The sequence below is a fragment of the Rattus rattus genome, chromosome 3 (genome assembly GCF_011064425.1).
Source record: "Rattus rattus isolate New Zealand chromosome 3, Rrattus_CSIRO_v1, whole genome shotgun sequence".
In the NCBI taxonomy this organism is placed as follows: Eukaryota; Metazoa; Chordata; class Mammalia; order Rodentia; family Muridae; genus Rattus; species Rattus rattus.
In genome coordinates, this window is record NC_046156.1 from 128,281,961 (window position 1) to 128,299,649 (window position 17,689).

Here is a 17,689-nt window from a genome sequence, read left to right on the forward strand (position 1 = left end):
ATTTGCTACCAAAAAATTAAGATGCATTTATCACAGAGTAAATTCAGGCCATGGTCTTCAAACTCCTGGGGAGAGGCATTCCCACTGAAAAATGTACTGATTTATACTACCACCGAGGTGCTTGACATGTTCTGACAGTCCTGACAGTTTCAAATTGAGCAGAATTAATTGGAATGGTGATGAAGCAGATGCTACAATAAGGATTCTGCTAAGACCATGGATGTAGGTATTGAGGAGCATTCCCTTTGAATGAAAGAAAATAATACTAATTAAAGTTGTTTTAAGCATATAAGAATTCAGTGAATTAAACCAATTTCCCCATTAACTGTGAATACAGATTCAAACCCTCAGTATCTCCCTGCTTTTCAAACTCATAGCAAACAGAACTTATTAGAGAACTATAATAGAATTGGAGGGATTATATTAAAAAATGTCCTTTAGTGAGTAAGCTATAGTGGAAAGATGGAAGCCTGTTATTAATTCACAGTCTGATATCAGATAGTTATTTCACACTACTACTCTGGAATCTCAAGTAACTCTGAAAAGAGCTTGAAGGTATCCATCAACCATAATTTGAGTAAATTTGAGTAAATGGGTTAAATGATCCACAGACTTGATGCAACTTTGTGTTGATTGAGAAAGGCTTTGGGATGGAGACCAAGCTGCTGCATCTTGCTTATCTGTTAATCTTTAATTATTCCTCATTGTTCTTGAACTTTATAAACCTTAAGTTCAACAGCGTTAGGCAGATTGTTTAATTATATGAGTTAGTATGGCATCCCTGTCTGCAAGACATCAACATTTTTGTGGCAGGAGTTATTATATGGACTCAGACCTGATTACTTTTATATGTATTACCCCTCCTAGGTTGCAAATCCTTTAAGAGTCCTATGACATGTGCAATGTACTTCAATATCTCTTTACTGCTAGTACAGAGTAGACTGGCATATACATAAAGTATTTTCATTTTTATTGAGAAATGATGGGAAGAACAAATTAAATGCAAGTAATCAAAATTTTATTATATTTTGAAAACATGCATTATTATTATTATTATTATTATCATTATTATGTGTAATGGCTGGTTCTCATATGACATAGTGTCATGGAATGACAGTAATACAGAACAAAGGATTGGAAAAGAATCCGATTCCATTTTCCTGGGGAACTTTGTTTACCCTGTTAAATTTGTTAATTAAAATGAGTAACATCTATTCATCTTACAGCATCTATTTTTCATTTTGTTTTAACTTCAGCTGTTAAAATCTAAATAATGATGTACATGTTCAGAAAGTTCTGTAGTGTGTCTATGAGAGACATTGATCACGGTCACCTTGTGTAGGATGTAAACTGTGGACAGCAGATTCACAAGCTCAGGAATCTTTACTGGATTTCAGAAACGCATATGCATTTTGCAATTATTAAGAAACAGATAAAAGTAACTAACTTAGATGAAATTTAGATAAGGGTAGAGTATAGAAAATTGTCTTAGTTTTCAACTCTCAAGTTTCACTCAAATAGTCTTAGACAAACTAAGTATTTTGGTTATTCTCAACTTTACCACTACAGATTACTAAGAGGTGTATCTTATTATACATACGGATTTTCCTCTTTAAAATTTTCCTTAGATCAAATTGTAGAGAAATCGTAAGTTGCTGAGTGAGCCTTAGCAAAGTAAACACTTAGGAAGAATGGCAACTCATTATTAAGAGCTGAGTCATCCCTGGAGCATCAAATATTTACAGCTGAATTAAACTGCAAACAAATGACTGGAGATAGCTCATGGATGATCATGACACTTGACTTATTGCAGTATTTTTAATTCACATAAAATCGTATGCATATATAGGGAATTTGAAATAAATATACATTGTAGAATGGAAAAGTCAAGTGAGTAAGCATATTTAACACATTACATAATTTTTACTTCTTTAATTATATAATATATATGTATATGTGTGTATACGGTGTGTATGTGTGTATATGTTATGTGTATATGTATAACCTACTGACTTTATTTAATGTTGCTCCTATCTACATGTGTTTACAGCAGATCACTTGGGATTAGATAACCTATCGATGGGTTCATTGTACTATTTATACAAGTTTATTGATTATAATATTTTAAAGTATTACAAGGCTTTTCTTAAAAACAACAGAAGCTAAGGGAAAGCCTAGAACTGTTATCTCATATAAATGTCTCTCCAGTTTATTATTTGCTAGTTCTTCATTTTGTGGACTGATTGGTGTTCATGGGCTGTGTGGATTTGGTTACTCAGGTTTCTGTGATTAATTTTTGTCTCAGTATTCAAAATCTATAGTGAACTCCATTCTCCTATGGACCTGTTTTTAAGGAAACCCAGTATACTTTTTAAAAGAGTAGTTTGTCAGTCACTTTAAATATAATAAATTGAATTTCGATTTCATCCTTTTTCTTTACATTTTTTTCTTCCCAAGCATGGTAAAATTTTCCTCTATTTATATACTCATCTTAAGATGTTAGTGTTTTTCCCTCAAATGTTCACTAATTCTTGTTTTCTGTTGAAACTTGTGAAAATAAATTGTGTTATATATGGCACTTAAATGTTGATGCCTTGAATGGCATTATCCTCTTGACAACAAATGTCTGTAGAACCAAGCATTAGGTGCTTCTGAATGTGGCAGACATCCTGCTATTTGGTGATATGATGGACTAGATGCAGGAGGTCCTCCTGAGGCCCATTTCCCTGGAGGTGCACCACCTTGTGCTCCATTTACACAGTAAAGCAATACTTTCAAATACCATGCAATCATTCTTGCATTTCTTCAGTGTTTACTGAGATGCCTACACAGGTTCAAAAAAGGTAGAAAATATAGGTGAGGCTCTCCCCTTCAAGGGGTGATTAGTAGTACCTGTGTGTGACCAGATATAGCATAAAGCTAATTAACTCATCCCTGACTTAGCTGGGAGGGGAGGTCTAATGCGGGTAGCAGTACAGTATATGACACCATAAGAGTCATTACCGAGGAAGGTAAGATATGATAAAGCTAAAGGCAATAGAAGGCTCTGTAGCTGGGAAGGAAAATACCCAAGAAGGAGGCTTTCTAGATAGATTGGCAACAGTGCAAAGGGCAGATCCTTAGAGAGGGCATCAAAACGATCCACCGAGAGGGCAGGACCTCAGGCAATGACAGCCACAAGATCTAGGTGACAGCAAAAGGTGGTAGAAAGAGTAGATAAAAAGAATGGAGAAATCTGAGAGCTTAGGACTGCTTAAAATATATTGAATCATTGATTTTTTTTCTTTGTATAAAGAGTGAGTGGTTCTTAAACAATAGTCCAATGAGTCCTGAGATGCCACGATTGTGGACAAAATTCTTGTGTCCTGATTTCTCCATATTTACTAAGTAGTTCTTCTATTATCCAAATGTCTGCTACAATTTCATGAGGTTGCTTAATAAAAAAAAGTATAACCATCCTAAGACATACTTTAAAAGTTGCAAAATTAAGTCACCTAGAGTTTCCCTGTATCTCATACCAATTTAAGAAAAACAAATTAGTCTAACAAAGAGGGCCAGGGCATCTGAGGTCTCATTTCTGTATGTCACAGATCCTTATATTATTACAAGAAGGCATATATCATGTTAGTCAGTTTTACAATTATGAAAATGAGACAAGTGGGGTTTTTGCCCTTCTCGCCTCAAAAGTTTCTTTTTCCTAAACTAAATTAACATAATTAAACAATGTAAAAAAATTAAATGTTAAAAAAGCAGTGAAATAAAATTAAATGTGGTGAAGTTCTCAATGAGTTTTGTGAAGGATTTTACAAGTTAATTGTTGTTTCTAAAGAAGATACTGTACATGAACCGAATTCCAAATCTATGCACAAAGCCTGCACAGTCGAAAATGTCATCGTGATGAAGGATCTGCTTATTTAGTGGAGGGACTTCAAACATCTTACCTAGCATCTGTCTTTCTCCTTCCTTCCTTCCTTCCTTCGTTCCTTGCTTGCTTGCTTCCTTTCTTTCTTCCTCTTCTTCCTCTTCTTTTTAGTATAAAATGAAGTTTTTTGGGGGCATGAAAAGTGGGGGGGGTGAGAAGAAATTGGAGGCAGCAAAAGAGAAGGGACAGAAAGCAGAAAGAGAGGAGAGAAAGAAGTGAAGATGCTGGCCAAGAACACATAGAGAGATGGGTGCAGAGAGGGTGAGGCAAGTGAGAGAAGGGGGACGGGGAAGCCTAACCCTTTCTTAACTCAAAGTTACCAACTCTCAAATGAGACAAAAGTCTCTATGATGAACAATTTCCTCCAGGTTTGTCAAAATGTGCCTAGCATATTTAAAATTGAACATTATTGGTCATTTTCTGGACCTCCTGGCAGCCTGAACACAGGCATTTCCCTTGAGTTTTTAACTGGTCTGCAGAAAGATAGACTCTGCCTCTGTTCACAGTATGTTACCAACGGAACACTCGAGGACTGGTTTAGAAGACTAGTTTCATTGTTAGTATTGTTATTTTATTCTTTTTATTTTTCAGTACATGGATTGAACCAAGGACCTTACACATGCTAAACATGTACTCTACCACAGAGAAATATTCCTAGCCGGTTCTTTATCTTTTAATTAGAGACATGGTCTTACTAAAATTGCACTGTCTGGCCTTGAATGTGAGATCTTCCTGGATGGATTTCTTGAATAGCTGGGATTATAGGGCCATATCACCAGGTTGGGCTATGTTGGTATTTAATAGAAGATTTATGAAAACACTCTTTCTTTTGCTAATGGTGATCATTCTCAATGACACATAATAGGTTAAGAGATAGTTCTTAAATCAACAAAATATGGGGAGAGGGAATGAAAGAATAAAACATTTATCGGATATCATAACCATTTCCATATTGGACCAAAAAAGAATACTTTCTTCTGAGATTTGATCACTCAGAAGACATAATCTGATTGTCACCTGAGCCAGTGAGATAAAAATCTCTTTATCTTTCGCTCTGATGGCATGCCCATGATCAAGAACCACTTTTAATATCTAACAGAGTCTAAATTACTTCTTCTAATTCTGTGTTGTTTACTCAGATACAGATAAGAATTATTTGGATATCTTAACTATACAAATATGCATAAAAAGCAATACCAATAAATTAAATATATGTTATACTATTAGTATAGGGTATGCATCCAAAAAAAAGAATTGACATTATTTTTGTTTTCGTCAGTGTTTGCATCTTTTCAGGTCAATTGACTGAGCAAATGTATATGTAAATATTTTAGGCTTTCAGTAGATAATGTGGTGTCAGATTATTGAATTTAACATACTCCCTGCGTAATGTGTGTGTGTGTGTGTGTGTGTGTGTGTGTGTGTGTGTGTGTGTGTGTATGGTGAAGCATAGAAGTACAGAAGGACAGCGATTAAGAACAAAAGTGGGGCAGATTATCCTTGAAACTCATTAAGTATTTAATAGTCCATTCCATTTGGTTCCTGCTTTGTTTTCTGAAGTATTTGGAAAGAGAAGGGTCAGGTATATTCTAACGTGCCAGTATTAGGAGTTAAACAAGACAAAAGAATCTCAATATAATAACATAAGAACTCATTTGAAATGTATGAGCTGAAATTAAGATTGAGGTTTAATTATTTTAAATTTTGTTAATTTGAAGCTTTCATTAGATGTGCTCTAGAATGCGAGATTCTTGTAATTTGATTAAAGATTATCATAAGAAATATTTTTATAACAAAATGTGGTTGCTTAATTAAATCAATTTGTATCGCAGATTAAGCTAAGTGTAAGGAGATGCTGATCATTCTACTGCAGTTGAAAGCAGTGATAAAGGAGCTCTTTAGAGAACTTGAGAGAAGCAGTACTCTAAGTCAACTGAGAAGGATCACAGAAAATGGCATTTCCTAAAACAGACGATAGTCCAAACAGTCTTCCATGACGCCTGGAATCTAGGACGGTTCTTTCCAATGTCTCTTGTTTTTGCTATTAGCTTAATTGAAGTGCAAATTCTTAAACTAAATTCCTTCAGAAACGTTAGTCCCTCAAAAATGGAAGAAGGAGAGGATGTCAAAAGGTCTTCGCTGGACCCAACAGGAGACTTGTGTTCACGAGATGTGGCCCGGCTCTGCTGTGCTGTCATCGCCCCATCCTCTGTCCACAGAAGTGGGAACGAGTGACTTTTACAAAGGGTTGGTACAGTGCGGGAAAGCATCCAGATGCAATGTTTGATCTCCCACTCCCAGAATTCTCACAGTGTTTTCCTGACTTGCTATTTACTCTGAACACCTGTGAGAAGCAGTTCGAGAAGCCCAGTGAATGTCAGGATGAGTAAACTTTAGACTCTAGAATCCTGTGTGAAAGCCAGAGCCAGCTAGAATATCTAGGACTTTTTCCCACAGTACTTTACAGATAATTGATTGTCGTTCCCAGAACCCATCTCCAAGTCTTTTTAGTGGACTAAATTAGGTTAACAGACTTAGACCTGGAATCTTGAAAGTAATTTAAATCCCCTTCCGGCTTTATCATCATTTTCTTGCGGCCCTGTTCATTTCTGGCTCCAACATCACTCTTCTCTTGGAGAAATTGCAAGGTAGAGTTTAATAGTTTTCTTTTTCTCTTGGTCATTTGTTCATATTCTCTCGTTGGCCCCAGGCAATATTATTCTTATTCTATCCTTGGCTACTTGACTACCGTTTTGTTCAGAAAATACCAGCGAAAATATTATGTTCATCAGCATCTTTCTCAAACGTCAGATAACTCAGTGTCTCTAAGTAAGGTTCTTTGTGTTTTACTTCTCTGGATATTTCTTTAAGAGCATAATTTCAAAGACCAAGTTATCAGAGAACTGCCTGTGCAATCATTCTGATTTCTCTAGATGTCCTTTATTATTTTTAATCTATATTCCCATAACTATGCAATAATGAATGCATGAAATACTTCAACTTGCTTCTTACCATTCAAGTGGACTATCCAGTACAGTCCTTGCTCCTTCTATGTGACTATTTAAGTTTTTAAAATGGAATTAGTGCAAGTTAAGGCATAATACATTTTATATATTAGATATATCTTCAAAATGTTAATATTGTTTGACTCTGATAACATGTTGAAAATAGATATATTTGGCAAAATGAAATAGGGCAGTACATTTTGTTTGACTTAACACTTTTTGCTTTGTTTTGTCTTGTTTTCACAAAAACTATTGTTCTGGAAAATTATAGTTAAACCTGAGGCTTATATGACGTTTTAGTGCGAAACATTGATTATACCAACAAGGTGTGTTTGTTGATGGGAATCTTGCCTATTCATGTCCTTGTAGTACTACTGTGTCTGGTACCAGTAGAGGGTTTCAGATCTCATGAAACTGGAGTTACAGATGGTTGTGTGTCTCCAGGGAGGTTCTGCGAATGCTACCCAGGTCCTCTAGAAGAACAATCAATACTCTTAACCACCTTGCAATTTTCCAGCCCTGTATTTCCACAATAATATAAACATTTTAATTAAGTGCATTAGTTAATAACGCAGATGTATTCTCTTATGGTTTGGGAAAGAGAAGCCTGGAGCAGATCAAGACATGGTCCTTTCAAAGAATTCTCAGATCCTCACAAAGTGCTCCTTTCATAGGCTGTGTCCTCTTTCTGGATCATCTCAGAGAACAGGAGGCACCTGGAAATTGTTCTCGTTTCTGCTGAATCTGTTATCCATTCTAGCTCTGATCTGTTTATGTTCCTCTAATACACATCTTTGATTAAACTGGATTCAGTCAGAAAATTGAGTTGTTTCTTCTAGTCTTCAGACTCCTCATTAGATCCTGTCCCACAGTTCTTTGCGGTGCAGAGTGACATCCACCAAGAGGTTCAAATCCAGGCCTTCCCAGCAGTGCATGCGTGGTTACAAGTTCCATCTTACTCATAGCTAACACAGTTATATTTATTGTTTATGATTTAAAGTTTAGTTATGTCAAATACGTTAAAAGCAACGTAACTGGTCTGTTAGTAGCAAGAGACAAAGAAAAAGGCAAAAGTCCACAGCTGTGTGGCACACAAACTTTTCATTTATCAAGGCCACCAACCTCATGCTGGTCTTAGGCCATCTCTATTCTTACCTTTTCCTCTGTGGTGAATGGAAATCTGTGGAGTATACAGAAGCACCCCAGAACCCCTCATTGAGCTGCCATTGAAACTGCTAGTGTTTAAGGGCTTGTGCGGGCTTTGGGGCAATGAGTGGCTACTCTGAGCTGTCTTCTCCTGATCTCTCTAGATGTGGGAGTGATGAGGGTATGGGTTGTGAAAGAGCAATAAGCCAGGAGTGGTTCTTTTGCACCATCGTGTAGCAAAGAGACTTCTTAGTAATATGTAATTATCTATTTTAGTATTCTGCCAACATTGCTAATTTATATAAAAAAATCTTCGAACTCTGTTGATATGACTTTTTTGCATAATACACATAAGCAAGTCATTGAAAATGTACTTCTTCCCTCTTCCCTTTGTCCATTCCTTTAAGCACAGTTGAGAAATAAGGAGCTGGGATGACAGCTTCGATATAAAAACACAGTTTCTTAGCTTGAGGAGCCCTGTAAGAGGCTTTGGAAATGTTTATGGAAAAAAATCAACGACGCTCAGACGATTCAGTCTAAAGAGCATAAACTTTAGGATGGACAGTTCAAAGACAGAGCTTTGTCTGCATTGAATGTCATATGGTTTTGCAATTCTATTTCATGACATTTTTTATTGTTTGTTACCAAGTTGTTAGATATGATTTTATTCATATATAGGCAAAAGGCTGACATTAAGCTCAAATTGAAAAGGTTTTCAAAAAACCTACTTCTTTGAAAAATGTCTGATATTCTGCAATCTGTTGCAAATAATTAAAAAAAATGTCATTTAACTGGTAATTGTGTATTCGAAGACAGGCAGAGATTCAAAGATAACGGAATTAAGAAGTGGAGATCTGCTCATTAACTGCCCTTTATAGACTTCTGTTACATATATTTTAGGAAATTGCAGAACTAAATATTTCAAGACAGGTAGATGATGCTTATTAATTCACACATTGAATAAGAATGAGCATCTAGGGTAGCACTGTTTTTAATTAGCATAGAATGCTATGCAGAAGAGGAAGACTACACATTCCTTGTCTGTGAGAGGCAGTATTCGTACTGGGATTAACTTGATGCTTATTACCAGCTTAATACAGAAATTAATTCTCAGAGGACTTGCTCATAGGTCAAAATTCACAGATTTTTTGCTAATATTGGAAACATAACTTTATTAATATTTTCTGATATTTGGTAGGATGCTATTCCAAAGTTATGTTTAAGAAGATTTTCTAAAATTTAACTTATTCTGGATTATGAAACAATGCTCTAGGTCTTTCGAGGTATGAAGAAGTTACAATATCAAGATTAAGCTGAAGAGATAGCTCAGTGAGTAAGGTATTTGTATTAATTCAGAACACACATTAAGAGAACAGAGGAGGAGAGAGAGAGAGAGAGAGAGAGATTGGGTTTTGCAGCGTGAGAGTCACTATCCAGCAAACCCTACTTGGGAAATTCAAGGTCTGTGAGAAACTCTTACTCAAAATAAGGTAGATGACATTCCTGACGACTGAGTCCTGGGACTGCAGTTTTAAATCCTCATGCATGTTTATCCACATGTGAACACACATACATGTGAATGCACGTATAATTACAGGCCATGATCTATGATTCAGTATAAACATTATTCTATTTCATGAATATGATTAACAAGATACATTAAAAACAATGAATTTTCCTACAAATATGTAACATTAAATTATTTATTATCAGATAAAAATCTTTAAAGATGAATATCTACATGTTTAAAAATAAGGGTTAGTGCATAATACTAGTACAAATCATAAATATTTAAATTATAAATCTCTCAAAGGGCAGCATAATAGATCCTTAGTTTGTAGCACAATGGACCAATATTTGTAACATTTTCAAATTGGTCAAAAGGATTACTAAACTTGTTTAGAAGGATTCAGATTTCCAGCTTTTCCCAACTTCGGAGTTCTTTAAAAATATGTTTCATCCAAGAAGGGAAAGTTCAAACACACTGGATCACTGCTGTGCACTTGTGTCAAGCACCTAGGCTACAGCAGCAGCAGCAGCAGCAGCAGCACAACAACAACAACAACAACAACAACAACAACAACACACACACACACACACACACACACACACACACACACACACACACATCCTGCCCTCTTAAACAACCTTGATGTAGTGATCTCATCCTAAAATGTCTAGGCTTTGTCCTTATGCCTTCGTTTGCATGCGCTGTCTTCAATGGTGAAACTTAAAGATGCATCTGGTATATTTAGCACCCAAGCAGGTGTGTTCTTAGTGCTTACCTTAAATATTCCACATCAGTCAAGTGTTTAAAGTAGTCTTTCCTAATTAAGCAGGATCATGTGCTGTGCCCAGCTACCAGGAGAAGGAGATGATTGTGAGCAGTCATGCCTGCTGACGTTGTAATGTTGCAGTAATTTTTATTTTATACCTTCTATAATTCTAGGCTGCCACTCCTTTAGATTCAAGTCTTAGCGTGTAGTCGTAGTGTACAGCAGACGACTTTTGAAGGAAGGTAGTGGAGTGTTTCTCTTCTAAACTGTTTTCCTTTTCCGTGTAGATGCTATTTACCTTTCTTACGATGAGACCATTACCCTAAAACGTTTAGTAGTGTTTAGAGCTTAAGCCATCTGACATGATCATAAACCATTGAGGATCTCACGGGATATGGAGGGAGGGGGAAAGAAAAGATATTGTACGGAAATTTTCAATAATAAATGTCATTTTCACTAATTTGAAAAAAAAATACCCACCCATTATGAGTCTCCTCGGCATAGCCTTTTTCATATTGAAAACAACAGCGGAAGGGTGTCATCTCCTTTTCAGTAACACCTTGTTATTCATTTCTCCACATGACCCATATGGCGTTAATCAGTCGATGACTTTATTGTTAGGTGCAGAAATAAAAATTGGGTGTGTTATTATCCCAGGTTTTCCCATGGCTGACATTTTAGTCCAATTTGAGTCGCCACAGCACTCCAGTTGGATCATTTTGGCCTGTCTTCCCCACCAGAAAGCAACCAAATCCTTTGCTTTTCTCCTCTTTTGCTTTCACTTTCTGAAGAGATTAGCAAACCATTCAAACGCAGATGCTAATTATTTTTATATAGCAATTGGCACCCATGTTTGATCTATGAACTCATTCACTCACTAAACATTTGTTTCATAGTGGCTACTAAACCAAGTGCGTTTCTGTCTGCTTCTTAGAGACCTGCAGTCATGTGTACTTTCCTTTGTGATCCTTCTTTTCTGTGCTCAGCATCCTCCTCCCACTTTTCCTGTCTCTCACTTTCTGTCACAGACGAAGCCTTCAGTTCAGTAACAGTATCTAACACTTGTTTGGCATGGATGACACAGTACTGCTAAAAATAGTTCAACTATCCATTTACATCCAAGAATCCGATGGTCAAGTTCTACTTAGGATTTGTAGTGTCAGCCTTTTCGAAGTGACTGCTCTTGGGATGTTATTAGGGTTACTTCCAAAATGCAAGGAGGTTTGATAAGCTGTTGCTCAAAAAATATGTCAGCCTCTTCAGACTTTATAAACATCGCATGTCCTTTCTGCTCCCTGCTTGTTCTGTTGATACTAAATTGTCATCTCACTGTTTAATCATCCCAAAATGCTTTAGTTATTTCCAAGAGCTTCTGAAGGGTGGAAGTTGACTGCTTCCCAATAAACTAAAGCATCTTTCTCCAGCCCAGCCCCAGTAGAGGGTATGAATCTCATGTTCCTTGTCATACCTGAAAAACTAGCTTTATAAATGTTGCCTAATATTTAGTGTCTTCTCTTTGTGAGGATGAGTATAATGCCATGTCTTTGAAAGGAAGTTTTCTCTTATTTGTCGTGTGGACAAATATTTGGTTTGAATTCACATATATATTTGAAATGTTCCAGTAGAAAATTGTGTGTTGTAGTTTTGCTTGTGGTTTCTCTGGCTTTGGTAGTTTCTCCTTAAGTGGTGAGACACAGCATGATTCATTGATCATCCCTCCCACTATTTCAGAGGCCCTAATCATGTTTATGATATCAAAGAAAAATGAAAGAATGTTCTAGCTGTTTGTGACCTGCTTCTCCATTTCAGCCACAGTTTCCCCTAATTTTGATGGTGAATTTTGCTTGCTATCTGAAAATTCTATTATTCATTGTAGAAATAAATAACTCTGAATCCATTTCTACTTCCTAGAAATGTAAAACTGTGTGATTTTTAAATTTCTCCATAGAGAGCATTTATAAAATTCTGAGTTCTCTGTTGGAGTTATCACTATCCCTGGTTTCCAGTTATACTACAGAGCTACAGTAATAAAAATGTATGGTAGCAGCATAAAAACAGATACCTTGTTCAGTGGAGTTGATCTGAAGACCCAGGCATAAATTCACACTCCAATGGATGCCTTCATTTTGATAAAGAATCCAGAAATACATACTGTAAGAAAGAAAACATTTTTAACAAACAGTGCATCAAACTGGAATCCTCATAGAATAATACAAATAAATCCTTATCTTTACCCTTACAAAACTCAAAGTGAGTCAAAGACCTCAACATAAAACCAGATAGACTAAACCCGATAGAAGAGAATGTGGGGAATAGCCTTGAACACATTGGCACAGGAGACAACTTCCTGAACAGAACAACTCTAGTACAGACACTAAGATTAACAATTAATAAAGGGGACCTCGTGCAACTGAAAATCTTCTGTAAGGCAAAGATCACTGTCAGTAGGACAAAGAGGCAGCCTACAGAATGGGAGATGATTTTCACCAACTCCACATCTGATAGAGGTCTAATATCCAAAATACATAAATATCTCGAGAAACTAAATAATAAAAAATGAAATAATCCAAATTTAAAAATGCAGTACAGATCTAAACAGAGAATTCTCAACAAAGGAATATCAAATGGCCAAGAAACACTTAAAGAAATGTTCACCATCCTTAGCCATCAGGGAAATGCACATAAAAACTACTTCAAGATTTTATCTTACGCCTGTCAGAATAGCTAAGGTCAATAGTATAAATGACACCTCATGCTGGCGAGGAAGTTGAGCAAGGGGACCTCTTATTGCTGGTGTGAGTGCAAACTTGTACAGCCACTATAAAAGTCAATATTGGGGTCCCTCAAAAACCTGGGAATCAATCTATCTCAAGACCCCACTATATCGCTCTTGGGCATGTAACCAAAGGACGCTCCATCTTCCACAAAGACATTTGCTCAACTATGTTCACTATGGCTTTACTCATAGTAACCGGAAACTGGGAACAGACTAGATTCCACTCAACTGAAGAATGGATCCAGAAAATGAAGCACATTTACCCAGTGGACTATTACTTTGGTGTTTAAAAAATATGACATCATGAAATTTGCAGGTAAATGGATGCAACTAGAAAGTCATCCTTCTTGAGGTAACCCAGACCAAGAAATACAACTAAAGCATGCATTTGATTATAAGTGGATTTAGCTGTTAAGTAAATGATAATCAAGCTACAATCCACAGACTTAGAGAGTTTAGGTGAAAATGAGGGCTCAGAGGAGGGGGTGCATAGATCTCTCTAAGAAGGAGAAATACAATGGATTCTTCAGTTGGACTGGGGGTGGGTGGGGATGGGAGCAGGAGGGATCCGTGTGGCGAGGATGGGGAGAGAGAGTGCAGGAAGACAGCGGGATTGGGGGTTCTGAGGGTGGGACACAATGTGAAATCCCAGTGCAATTTTGGGAAACTGATAAGGTGATCCTTGTCACTACTCCTAGTAACAAAGGGTATGGAGTCTTAAGCGGCTATATTTTTAGAGCCAGCAAGGCTTCCAATAGTGGGAGTGGGGTTACATTCTGTTGAGTTGTTGGGTGAGGAGGTTCTATGGAGATGCTTAAACAACCCAGGCTGATGCTAGGGCAGAAGAACATTCTCTGAAAACTAATAGCATGGCCCCATTGTCAATGGCAACATCCACCCAGCTCATTGAGCATGGAGTAGGCTTTCATGGGCCTTTTATTCATACATTCTAGTCTCCCTGGCACAAGAAGGTTCTCTGCAAACTACAGAAAGAGAAACCTGAACGCCAGTCCAGCCACAAACTCCTACAATTCTACATTCTGTCCAAGACCGAGGATAGAACCAAACAGAACTGACAAAATAAAAATAAATTAATTTAAATTGATAGATAGATAGATAGATAGATAGATAGATAGATAGATAGATAGATCTCTTCCAAATGATATTCTTCTATGTCATAGATCAATATCTTTTCTGTCGTCATCAGACAGGCTTCCTCTGGTTCCTCTGGCAGTAGATTGGAGCAGATGAGAACCACAGCCAGACATTTGGGGGTTGGGAGAAGAAAGAGGGAAGGTAGGTAGGTCCAAATTGGAAGTCTCTATCAGATCCTTCCCCTGGGAGATCAGAAAATCCTGGAAGTTGGGGAGGAAAGATTATAGGAGTGAGGGGGATGGAAGCCATAAGCAGAACACGGTCCATTGAGTCAACTAAGCCATTCTCATAGGGGCTTACAGAGATTCAAGCAGTACGCACGGACCTGCTGGGTTCGCACCAGGTCTTCTGTGTATGTGCTGTAGCTGTTAGCACGGTGGTTTTGTGGGCGTGCGTATCTCTCACTCTTTTGCCTTGTATTTGGACACCTTGTAAAGCCTCGATACGAAGACTCTCATCTTGTCCGGTGCTGTCTGTCTTGGCCTTGCTTTTCTCTTTTCTGAAGAGGAAACAATGTAGGGGGTGTGGGTCTGGGGTAGAGGGACAGGTGGGGGGGGGACTCGGAGGAGTGGAGGGAGGGGAAACTGTAGTTAAAAGGCATTTAGAAGAATTGTATGAAAAATCTATTTTCAGTAAAAAAAAATTCTGAGTTTTTACATTTTAAACTATATACATTGACTTACGTTTTATGACTGTGTTTTTTTTTCACTAAGTGAAAATGACTTTCTTAACTTGCACTCAAAAGTCGTTAAGCTATATCCCTCTGAAAGTTTTAACTTATAATTAAAAAATATATAATGCTATGAGGGTTCACAGAAATCATCTAGTCTAAGTATTTTCATATTAATGAAATATTTCAGGTATAGACTTAATTTATATGTAAGAGTAGCTCAAGATACAGCATGGGAAATAAAGTACTATGGATTCACGTGGCGATATGCAGGATGCTGGTGAAAATTCATTAACTCAGTCCTTCCCAGAGGAAATTGTAGCACTGAATTTTGCTTATTCTCTTACTCAGATAATATTCTCAGGCTACATACTCATGTTCCCCTCATTAATAGACCCACTATTTTCACAAGCTTTCAAGATTCACTTATATTTATTTCTTATGTGAGTGTTTATCTGCATGCATGGATGTACACCATATGTGGGGCTAGTGCCCATGGGGTCCAGAAAAAGGCACCAGATCTCTGAAATTACTGATGAGCGTGAACGGCCATGGGAGTCCTGAGACTTGAACCCCATTTCTTCAAAGGAGCAGCAAATGATGTTAACTAATAAGTCATTTCTCTAGTATTATTATGTTTAACATATATTTAATAATTAATATCCACAAGACATCTTAAGCAATAGCCAAATTGTTGTCTATGTAATCTTTTTGATATTTATCCATGGCAACTCAAGTATCTAAGGGATTTTCATTTATCTCTGTTATACTTCTACTATTATAGCATGTTAACATTCTATTGATTCAGAAATAGTGAGACTTTATGCTTTTAGGTTTTGCTTTTTGCTTTTTTTTGGATATTTTATTTATTTACATTTCAAATGTTATCCCCTTTCCCGGTTCGCCCCTCTCCCATACCCCCCTCTCCCTACTTCTATGAGGATGCTCCCCCTCGCTCACCCACTCCCACCTCTCCACCATGGCATTCCCCTCCACTGGGGAAATGAACCTTCACAGGACCAAGGGCCTCTCCTCCTATTGATGCCAGACAAGGCCATCCTCTGCTACATATAGGGCTGGAGCCATGGGTCCCTCCATGTGTACTCTTTGGTTGGTGGTTTGGTCCCTTTTGGGTTTTTAAAGTTAATGTGCAATGACTTTTTCTAAGAATGGGAAGATAATTTTGTAGGCTGTGAGTTTATCCAGTGATTTTTTTTTTAAATGCTTTTCTGAACCCTCTGAACCTTCACCCATTCTATTCTCCATAGCTTCTTCACGTCTTCATCAGCATGCATTGCTACTACTTTTGTGATTCTAACCAATTTCGTGGCTGTGATCTTAGCATCCTGCTGTGAATTTCTCTGAAGACCAGAGGTCACTGAGTGCTCTCTCAGACGCTTATTGGACCAAGTGACTTCTCCTGGGTCAAGGGAATCTTTGCATGGTCTATTTTGACTTGCATCTTTTAAAAATATGCCAATGAGAAATATATAAGTACCTTCTGGTTCATTTATTTTTTTATTCTTTATGCTATCTTAAATAGAAAGTCAGGTATGCTGAGAAGTTAGAAATCTAATATTTTCATATGCATGATGCTGTGTCTGAATAATTCATACACTTTTATTGTTTTCTAATGGCACCTGGTATTTATCCAGTTTCCATAAATGTATGCAAAGATTTTGGGGATTTCTTATCTATTTGTCTGAACTAGTTTCTATGACTAAACCTTAATGGCAGCCATTCTGGATTAAAACTTAATAGCTCACATTGAAACTCCATGAATTTTGTTCCTTTGGCTTTCATTTTTACTCTTTTAAGCAGTTTTTTTTACCCTTTGCTTTTGCATACATATTTCAGAGCTAACTTTTCAAGTTCTCTAAATAAACTGTACTTATATTTTAATAATAATTTTATTTGTCTTATAGATTAATTTATGATATTGAATCTTCCATCTAGGAGCACATGTATTTGTTGATTTATTTTGAATTTTAATAGATAAATTAACCATAGGCAAAAGTTATTGCTCAAAGTCACATAGCCAATTAACAGCAAAGCTAGTGGTAGAAGAAATGTCTCCTGACTCTTTAACAGTTCACATACTTAAAGGCTTAATTATTTAGTCAGTTAAGAAAAATTTTCCAGTTTTTGCAGCTATGGAACCCATCAACATGAAAGAGAATCCAACTTCTGTATTTTACCAGGCCCTTGATAATCAAAGTGTTCTCAGAGGGCTTGTTAAAATTGGAAAATTTCAGTCCTAAAGACCTAGAGTCTTCATTTTAAAAAGATTGCTGGCTTATTGGTAGACACTGTTTGTGAGACTATGCGGAATACTGCTTTGCAAGAGAAGTCGGATATTCACAGCATTGATCCCTCTCTTTGGAACCTCTCAGAACTCCTGGTGCTGATGCAGAGGCCGCTGAACTCTCGAGGTTTCAAGGAAGCATCATGGAGACCTGGGTCATGATGGTTACGCATTGTCCTTTCCCGGCACTCAGAGACATTGTGCCTGCATTTCTGAACAGACATAAAAAATGCAAAATAATGGGTTGGAGAAGTGGCTTCACTATGAGGGTGCTTACTGCTTTTACAGACAGCACAAATTTTAGTACGCTTGCTGGACGGCTCACAAAAGCCTTTCTCTCCTGCTCTAGTGGTATCCTACAACTTCTCCTGCCCTCCAGAGGCATCTGCACACATACAGAGTACACACACACACACACACACACACACACACAC

At 37.1% G+C, this 17,689-nt stretch overlaps 1 protein-coding gene across 5 annotated transcripts in view; it reads left to right on the top strand.

Moving 5' to 3' along the window:
• The window catches only part of Nlgn1 (neuroligin 1), an 858,670-nt gene that overhangs the window by 161,579 nt on the left and 679,402 nt on the right, over positions 1–17,689 (top strand). The window lies entirely within an intron of this gene.